This window comes from Chelonoidis abingdonii, chromosome 1 (assembly GCF_003597395.2).
Source record: "Chelonoidis abingdonii isolate Lonesome George chromosome 1, CheloAbing_2.0, whole genome shotgun sequence".
Taxonomy (NCBI): domain Eukaryota; kingdom Metazoa; phylum Chordata; order Testudines; family Testudinidae; genus Chelonoidis; species Chelonoidis abingdonii.
In genome coordinates this window covers 8,646,757-8,657,317 of record NC_133769.1, presented here as the reverse complement: position 1 = coordinate 8,657,317, position 10,561 = coordinate 8,646,757, and positions in this window count along the sequence as shown.

Sequence of the window (10,561 nt, the reverse complement as noted above, 5' to 3'; positions counted from 1 at the left end):
TCCATCAATGGCTATTAGCCAGGAGGGGCAGGGATGGCGTCCCTAGCCTCTGTTTGTCGTAAGCTGGGAATGAGCAACAGGGATGGATCACTTGATGATTCCCGGTTCTATTCATTCCCTCTGAAGCACCTGACATTGACCACTGTTGGAAGACATGATCCTGGGCTAGATGGATCTTTGGTCTGACCCAGTATGGCTGTTCTTATGTGGTGTTAGCTAACACCAAGTCAGCACCTTCCAGACTGGCACAGGAATGTACTGACCCCTTGTAAGTTAAGGAGGGAATGGCAGGATAATGGAGAAGGGTGTCTTGTTTGAACTAGCAGGTACACGGAGAAGGGTGGTAACACAACGTCTGGAGTGTGATATGTGCCTTGTTTGTATCAATGTATAAAGGAGAAGTCATAGGAGGGGCACCTTTCTGCCAGAATCCTGGTGTCCTGACAGCCAATGCCACTGGCATGGGCCTACACGTTAGTGTACTTGTCACCACCAGGCCGGCGCGCTAGGACCATGCTTCATTGACAATAAACCTGGCCATGCACCGTCACCACCAAACCGAGCCTTTGGTCTTTCCTTATGACAACATCATGGTCTGCTGAATAGGCGAGCTGCATTCCCGGCTGGCGCAGCTGGCGTCAGCACTGCAGGAGCAGAAACACGCCGCCACGCGCACAGCCCAGCAAAGAGAACTTGTGTAACCTGCCCCTGGTAGCTTTGGGAACACGTCCCTGGTGGGCACAGATAGGACTCCCTCATGCTGTAATGGTAGCGATTCACCCCAGACACCTTGGGGAACCCCCTCAATTGTCACACAGGCAGCTAGACCCTGGGCAAGTGAGAACAGAGGCCACTAGTGTTGGATGATGCCTGTGGGGTTTGGGTGTGTCTGTGCCTAGGCGTTGTGCTCCGGGGATCAGGGCCATGTGGTACCTGAGCTGGATGGATGGGGATGTATACGGGGAGGGAGGGAAGGGCTTTACCCCATGACTCCTCCTGATGCACAACCTGCCTTAAACAGGGTCTGTCTGTCTGGGTTTGGACTGTGTCCTTGGGGCAGGGACAAGCCGTATTGGAGTGTTTAGAAAGTGCCTGGCACCTCGTAAATAATGGTTAAAACATGGTGTTACTGAATCCATTTCTTATCATTGCGGGAGGAGACTCTGAACCCGAAATCCTTCCCACCCTTGAGTGCCCATGGCATCCTGCGGCTGCGTGTGTGTGAGAGAGGGACAGTCGGCTCCTTGGGCAGAGCCCAGCACAGAGTTGGTGCGCAGCAAAGGACTATTAAGAGGCTGAGTCAGCATTAGTGTTAATTACCGAAACACTTGACTCCTTAGGAGAAGGTGGCTGGATGCTGGGTCAGGAAAGGCGATGAAAACTGTGCTCCAAAGGCAGATGCTGTAGGGCCAGAGCCTTGCAAATGGAGATGTGGGTGGAAGCTCAAGCTCCATGCCAGGCCTGGGAGCTAGGACAAGGGGCTTGCTCCTGGGTTAATTTCTTAGTGCTCTTTCTTCTCACGTTTTGTACCATTCTTCTGACGGCAGATGCCATGTGGAGCTCTGATGCTTTTTCAGAGGGCGCCAGGAGCTGTACTGACATAGGCAGCACTTATTAATGTCAGTGTGAAGCTACAACGTGAGCACGGCATCGTGCAGCTCTCCGCAGAACAAGCAGTGCTGGGTCCAACAGGAACTCATCAGGGGCTGGGGCTGGAGCCAAGCTGTGGGCTTTGAATGGATGCAGATTACACCAGTGCAACCCCCTGCGTTACACTAATTGGATCTCACCCTGGTTTATACTGAGGTATCTGAAACTGATTCAGGCCAGGCTTGAATTGAATTAGCAGTGTCCACGCAGGCGTTTGTGAAACTTACAATCAATATAAAACAGTTTTAGTGAAACTAGTGCAGCTTGTGGGTGGAGACCAGCCAAAAAGCGTCCCCAAGATGGTAGCGCTGATGGGATGGAAGGGAGTGAATTTGCTCACGCTACTGTGGCTTCAGCTGGAGACATGACGAGGGCTCTGTCGAGAAAGGTGCATCCCTTTCATGGAGGATTCAATCAAGATGGGTTTAGGGCAGATGAATCCTGTCAAACTAACTTGATAGGTTTTCTGGATGCGATTACTAGTTTGGTAAAGGTAATGTAGTGATGATGAATATATTCGACTTCTGGAAGCCATTGGACTTGGATCACATGACCTTTTAAATAAAAATTAGAACAATATGAAATTAACATGGCACACATTAAGTGGATTAAAAACTGGCTAACTGATAGGTCACAACATTTACGTGTAAATAGGGAATTGACAGGTTGTGTTTCGAGTAGGAGCCTGCAGGGATTGGTTCTTGGCCCTGCGCTATTTAACATTTGTATCAGTGACCTGGAAGCAAACATAAAATCATCACTGATAAAGTTTGCAGATGACACAACAATTGAGGGAGTGGTAAATAAGGAAGAGGCCCCGTCACTTGTACAGAGCAATTTGGAGCACTCAGTAAATGAGGTGCAAGCAAACAATACGTGTTCCAGTGTATAAATCCAGGACAAAGAATAGGCCTCAATTAGAGGATGTGGGAGTCTATCGTGGGAAACAGTGATTGAAAAAGATTTGGGGGTCGTGATGGATAATCAACTAAACATGAGCTCCTAGTGTGAGGCTGGGGCCAAAAGGACTAATACTATCCTGGGATGCATAACTACAGGAATCTCAACTAGGAGCACAGAGGTTATTTTACCTCTGCATTGAGGACTGGTGCGACCACTGCTGGAATTCTGTGTCCTGTTCTGGTGTCCACAGTTCAAGAAGGGTGATGGTAAGTTGGAGAGGGCTCGGAGAAGAGCCATAAGAATGACTAAAGGTTTAGAAAACCTGCCTTGTTGTGATAGACCCAAGGAGCTCAATCTGTTTAGTTTAACAAATGGAAGGTTAGGCGGTGACTTGATCATACTCTGTAAGTACCTACGTGGCGAAGAAATATTTAAAATGGGCTCTTCAATCTAGCAAAGGACGATCATAAGAATGGCCATACTGGGTCAGACCAAAGGTCCATCTAGCCCAGTATCTTGTGCTCTGACAGTGGCCAGTTCCAGGTGCCCCAGAGAGAATGAACAGACAGGTAATCATCAAGTGATCCATCCCCTATAACCCATTCCCAGCTTCTGGCAAACAGAGGGTAGGGACACCATCCCTGCCCATCCTGGCTAATAGCCATTGCTGGACCTTCCTCCATGAATTTATCTAGTTCTTTTTAATCCTGTTATGGTTGTTGCCTTCACAACATCCTCTGGCAAGGAGTTACTCAGGTTTACTGTGTGTTGTGTGAAGAAATACTTCCCTTTCTTTGTTTTAAACCTGCTGCCTATTAATTTCATTTGGTGGTCCCTAGTTCTTGTGTTATGAGAAGTAGTAAATAACACTTCCTTATCTACTGTCTCTACACTGGTCATGATTTTATAGACCTCAGTCATATTCTCCCCCCTCCCCCCATCTCTATTCCAAGCTTAAAAGTCCCAGTCTTATTAATCTCTCCTCATACTGAAGCCATTCCATACCCTTAATAATTTTTGTTGCCCTTTTCTGAACCTTTTCCAATTCCAATATATCCTTTTTGAGATGGGGCGACTTCATCTGCACGCAGTATTCAAGATGTGGGCGTACCATGGATTTATATAGAGGCAACATGATATTTTCTGTACTTTTACCTATCCCTTTCTTAATGATTTCCAACATTCTCTTCACTTTTTTGACTGCCACTGCACATTGAGTGGATGTTTTCTGAGAACTATCCACAATGGCTCCAAGACCTCTTTTTTGAGTAGTAACAGCTAATTTAGACCCCATCATTTTATATGTATAGTTGGGATGATGTTTTCCAGTGTGCATTACTTTGCATGTATCAACATTGAATTTTATCTGCTGTTTTGTTGCTCAGTTATCCAGTTTTGTGAGATCCTTTTGTAGCTCTTCACAGTCTGCCTGGCTCTTAACTATCTTGAGTAATTTTGTATCATCTGCAAATTTTGCCACCTCACTGTTTACCCCCTTTTCCCAGATAATTTATGAATATGTTGAATAGGACTGGGCCCAGTATAGACTCCTGGGGGACACCACTATTTACCTGTCTCCATTCTGAAAACACCATTTATTCCTACCCTTTGTTTCCTGTCTTTTAACCAGTTACTGACCCATGAGAGAACCTTGCCTCTTATCCTGTGGCAGAGAGACAGAGAGACACAGTCACCCCCCCAACAGGATCTCACAGCCGATATCCTGGAGAACCCCAATGACCAGCCAGCCCGACCCCTCCTGGATCTGCACAGGGATCCGGGCCAGAGGAAGAGTGAGGGGCTTCATCCCACGGACCTTCACCCAGGTCCCATGGTTCCACAGCCCCTCAGCATCTGCGGCTGCACCACCACAGTTTTCTCTGTCCCAGGGTCTTGTCACCCCAGGCATGTCTCCCCACTGATCCCTGGGAAGCCCCCTATGCCTCTCCGCTGCTTCTTCTCCTGCAGCTTTTACTTGGGCTCTTGCTATCTTTCATGGTCCTCTCGCTCTCTCAGGCTCTGCTCCAATCCCCTCCGTCTCTGATCCCCTGATGGGGAACCCAATCGCGAAGATCCTTGTCTGGTTGTGGACCAGACTCTCGGGGATGCCTGACTGCTACTCCAGCTGCTCCAAGATCCTCTTGTAGCCCCATCTGGGTCAGGAATCTGCTCCTCAGAGTGGTCCTCCTCCTCCAACTGCACGATTAACTGTGCCTTGGTGAACTTCCCCATGCATAACCCTCTCTTTGTGCACAGGATCACAATGTCCTTCTTAAGGAGATGGTGATAGGCCATCACTTCACCGTTCCCAAGTGGCTCTGGACTCACAGGCCTGTGTGCTCTTGGCTCCCCCATGGTTTCCAGGAAGAACCCCTGGTGTGCCTGCCCTTCTCGTGGTCATCACCTCTTTGCCAGGGTCGAGCTGCAGACTCCTCTGCCCCTGGGACTGCTTCTGCAATCCCCAGAGGAACCCAGCTACAGCAAAAATCCTTCTTTCTCCCAGGGTCGAGTGGCAAGTTCCTCCGCCCTTGAGACTGCTCGCTGCAATCCTCAGGGGGACCCCATTACTCCCACAGTCTTTCTTGCTGGTCACACACTCCCAGAGGTTAACTGCCCCCTGAAACCGTCCCTCTCTGAGCCTTCCGCATGCCTGGTTCTCATTATCCCCTCTTTGTTTTACTGCTCCCCAGTCACTTACTGCAAGCAGCGCCATTCACGGGGTGCATTACATCCCACCACTGCCACCAGTTGTCACTGAGTCCCCAGGCGATGCTCTGGAACTGTTCCCCACACAGCCAGTCAGGACTCTGGGGAGCCTCCTCTCCCTTGGAGCAGACTTTTTCAGGGCAGAAAGCTCACACGTCTTCGCCTCCTGGGTCTCTCCTTGGAGCATTCAGCATCCTCTGCCCCTCCGTGCGCTTCCAACAGTGAGCCGGCCTAGCAGGGTCCTGGGGAAGCCACAGGGTCCTGCACCTCTACTTTGCAGTCAGATGTGACTCTTAGCCAGCCAGTAAAACAGAGATTTATTAGATGACAGGAACACGATCTAAAACAGAGCTTGGTACAGCGAACCTGACCCCTCAGCTAGGTCCGTTGTGGGGGGCAGTGAGCCAGACCCCCACGTCTGCATTTCACTCCTCCTCTCCAGCCATCTCCAGACTCAAAACCCCTCCAGCCCCGCCCCCCTTCTCTGCTCAGTTCCTTTCCTGGGCCAGGAGGTCACTTGATCCCTCTGTATCCAACACCTTCAGTTGTCACCTTTGCAGAGGAGGGGCCCAGGCCATCAGTTGCTAGGAGACAGTGTCAGGCATTTATGTGCACTGGCCCTTTTCTCTGCAGCAATCACACACCCTTATCCCACCACCTAGATACTTAAGAACTGCATAGGGGACACTGAGACACCAACACTGTATTCAGAGAAAACATTAAGAACATTCCCAGTTTGTCATAATGGGCACTTTTTCCAGTAATCTGGGACTTCCCATGATCACCATGAGTTTTCAAAGATAATGGCCAATGGCTCTTCAATCACATCCACCCACTCCTTTGGCACCCTCGACTGCAATGCATCTAGCCCTATGGACTTGTGCTTGTCCAGTTTTTCTAAATAGTTCCGAACCACTTATTTCTCCACAGAGGGCTGGTCACCTCCTCCCTATACTGTGCTGCCCAGTGCAGCAGTAGATTGGTGAGGTGCAATTTCTCTTTACTAAAACCATGTTGACTGTTCCCCAACAAATTATGTTCATCTATTTCTGACAATATGGTTTTTTATTATAGTTTCAACCAGTTTGCCCGGTTCTGAAGTCAGGCTTACAGGCCTGTAACACTGGTCTACAATTTTTGAGAAGTCGTCTGCTTCAGAGAGAAAATGTGGTATTTATTATGTATTTTGATATGCTGAATTCAAATATGACAATTAAAACAACTGATTGGCTACTGTTTCTCAGATATTTAAGTTTTTACATTTTATGTCTGTATATGGTGTAGATAGAGAGTTTTAATCATAATTGTAACCTAAGTCGTTTCATGGTTTATGTTGCTTTACATGATAATATCACCTGTCCTTTTTATGTAACACTTAAAAAATCAGCAAAGGGTTATATAAGATACATTTATTATGAAACAAAAGGCAAAAAACTATTATGTATAGTTAGTCTTCAGTTGTCTACTCGGCGCTTCTTGGCTTGTCTCTGTATTCATTAAATGGAGCATCTCTTGTCACTGTCCAGCAAGTCTCAGCATTATGGGCTTCCATTTGCCCTGATAGCATTTCTTTCCATTGTTGCACTGTCCTGGTGAATCGCCTCCCATGCCTCGGTCGCTCATGCTTCGCAGTTCGGTGGAAAAAATCTAGCGAGAGTGCAAAAATGTATCTTAGTGACATGTTGAACCAAGGCTTTTTGTTGCCTTAGGAGTTCCACGCAACAACCTGTAGTTGTCTGCCTTTTGTTTCCGGGAGAAAAATTTATTGCACTACTGGAAGGCTTCCATTGCTGTCTTTTCCTTCCCACAGTGCATGGTCAAATGCTCATCCGGAAGAAGTTCACAAATCTGAGTTACCAACAAGACACCGCCTTTATCTTAGCTTCACTTAACCTTGAAATTTTCCCGGACGGTACTTGAAACTGCTTGTGTTTTGTCAATGGCCTGACAAAGTTCTTATCAGACCCAGCTTGATGTGTAAGGGTGAACAAAAATCTTCTTGATGCAACAAGTGGTGGAGTCTGAAAACTTTTCCTCCCAGCTCAATGACTGTCAGAGTGCCTATCTTTCTGATGAGTGGAATCTACCCTTGCACGACTACCCATTAGCAGAGAAAACAGCAGTACTTTGTGTATCCAGTGGCAGACCAAGCAAGGAAGAGCAAAACCTTCAAATCGCCACAAGCTGCCACTGATTTGGTCATAGTTATGCACCTCAAAAAGTTCATGTTGTCATAGTTTCCTTCATATGGACTGCATGACCAACGAATTGATGGCAAAACTTGCATATGCAGCAAAACAGCTGTAAGATCGTCTTCGATGAATCACTGAACATCTCCACTCATCTGGACGGTGACGATGTTGAGGGCTGCCATCATTACCATCATGTTATTCAGGCTACAAAAATCAACCTTCCATGAAGAAAGCAATGGGACAAGATCTTTGACAGTCACGAACATGAAACCCAACATCACCTGCAAGGATATTCCCACATACATATAGAATACATAAGATCCAACAGCAGAACTAAGCCAATCACAATTTAAGCATCATTTCGTTCTTCAGTGACCAGAATTAGTAAAGTTGATACATTTCAGAGCATTTTGGCTTGGCAGTGTATTCTGGATCACCTTGAGCCCTGTTAAAAATGGCATCACCTCAGCTTGTCCTCCAGTCATTTGGTACAGAAGCTGATTTAAATGGGAGGTTACAGACTACAGTTAGTAGTTCTGCAATTTCACATTTGAGTTCCTTCAGAACTTTTGGGTGAATATCATCTGGTCCTGGTGACTTATTACTGTTTAGTTTATGAATTTGTTCCAACACCTCCTCTAATGACACCTCAATCTGGGACAGTTCCTCCAATTTGTCACCTAAAAAGAATGGCTCAGGTTTGGGAATCTCCCTCACATCCTCCATCATGAAGACCGATGCAAAGAATTCATTTAGTTTCTCTGCAGTGGCAGAAACAGAAATGGGAAATAAGGGGTACATTTTTGCTGGTGACAGTAATGGCCCCTTGGAACAATTTACCAAGGGTCGTGGTGGATTCTCCATCACTGACAATTTTAAAGTCCAGACTGGATGTTTGTCTAACAGATCTGCTCTAGGAATTATTGTGGGGCCGGGAGTCAGACTAGATGGTCACAATGGTCCCTGCTGGCCTAGAAGCTGTGAATTGAGATATTTTTGCAATGTGACTTTGTTCTGATTTGGAAGAGACCTCTGAATCTCTGGGCAGCATCTCAGCTAATGCTGGGAGTGGGTCCACAGCCCTGATTTCAGCTGTGGGGTTATGCCCCTCTTCAGGGCGCATGTGCCCTCAGCCAAATAACTGTCCACTCTGCCCCTTTGGCTTGCCTGTCCCCTAGCTCACGGTGCCCAGCCTTGCCAATCCCAAGCACTTCAGAACTCACGCGTCAGCCCATCCCCCCAGTCATGTGATGTTTAAAGATAAACTATTTGGCTTCTTTCCTACACTGGTGTTGACGCCTTTGGCTGCACTTGGCTCATGATTTCCAGCTTTCCTCCTGAAGCAGGAAGGCCAGAACCTGTCTTGCTTCCGATCAGAAGGAGAGTCTTTTGTAATTCTAGGACTTTAGGCTCTGGGACTTTAAATACTGCCCAAGCTGGCCCCTGGGTGTCTTTGGCTGTGAATTCCAGGGGCAGATCCCTGGCTTTGGCTTGCTTGGTAAAGAGCCTGGTTCCCCTCAGGGGATGGGATCATACCAATAAACACTGGGATGTGTAACGAGTCTTCTGTGAGCATCCCCCATGTCCCTCAAGGAAGGGCACGTTAGGATAGTTGGGCCTACAAGTGGCCAAATGAAAATGACCTGCTGAAATCATGCTTGGTATAAACAGACCCTGTGGAAGCCTGAAGTTAATGGACCGAAATCGGTGTGACAGATATTATGCCTAGTTGGTGGACAAAATAAGGTGGAGGATGAACTATTCAGCCACTTTCCCTCTTTTGTGGTTTACTTAAAAAAGGACATTGGAAAAAAACATTTTCATCTCTCATCCTATCTTTCATCCTAACTCAGCCCAGCTCTGACGCTGAACTAGAGGGCGCAGACCAGCCAGAATAACTTTCTCCGAGGCGGCTGGCGGCTGGCCTTGGGCTGGTTTAAGGAGCTGTATTTTCATCATGCGTGCTGAAAATCATCATGACATCCGCCCTTCACCAGCTCACAGAAACATGTAAGTTCTTGGTTTGCCACCCTTCCCTGTTGTGTAACTTTCTGCTCCACTGTTTCTTTCCTCTTCTCCTCTCTCTCTCTCTCTCAGCATTTGATCAAATTCTAAAAACCATCTGAACTGCTTTCACCCCAGTTTGCCCTGTCTGGGGAGAAAGAACCCAACCAGGTGACCTCCCTGACTGGAAAGTGACCCCACGTCGAAGCAGTAGGAGCCGTGTTTGGCCTGCCAGCCAAAGCATCTGTTCGTGTCTGACCAGCCATCCAGTGTTCCAAAGACATCGACAAAAGTCGTAATTCTCCCACCTTTTCTATCTTCTCTCTCCTCCACCTTGTGTCTGGCTGGCTGGCTGCTAGAAACAGAGGTGAATATCCTTCACACATCAGCATGGAAAGTAAAATTAATCCTTCCATTTCAACAAAGAAAGGGTGTTTTGAAAATAAGAGACTGATATTTTGCCTCCCAAAGGAGAGAGACTGTAAAGGTTTTAATTGTTTGCATAATCACTCAATTTCAGTTTCAATACAAATGCTTGTTTTAATTTCTTGTTATTTCTTGTTTGATCAACACACGTTCAGCTTTGGAGTGACTCTGCTTTTGGGCATTTGCCAAGAAGCGAGTAAACCAATGTCTCTATAGAAAACCTCAGACCTCTTTGTATCATGCTGGGCCGTGAAAGAGTTTATCTATCTTTAATGCCTCTGAGCCTTGGAATGAATACATCCGTCAGTCGGCGGGATAGACTGTTTACACAGCTGTGCTGGAAAGTGTTGGAGTAATTCAGGGCACACCTCTTGCAGCCTGGGCATACGCGAGACCTGCCCTACTTCCCCCACAGACAGCGCCCCCTGCAGGAAACGGGAGCCACTTGCCAAACACGTCATTTCCCTTGGGAGCCCTCTGCACGAGATAGCTCAGCTATCGGCTCGTGCGTCTATTGTTACAAGTGACTCCACACGCTTGGCCAGGCTGAGTCGTAGTGTGTTTCACTGCCCCAAACCTTGGGGCTGGATCCACAAAGGGGACCTGGGTAGTGCAACGCCTCCCAGGTAGGTCTGGGACTGCCTGGAGGGACTCACAGCACTGAGTTAGGCACCTAGGAA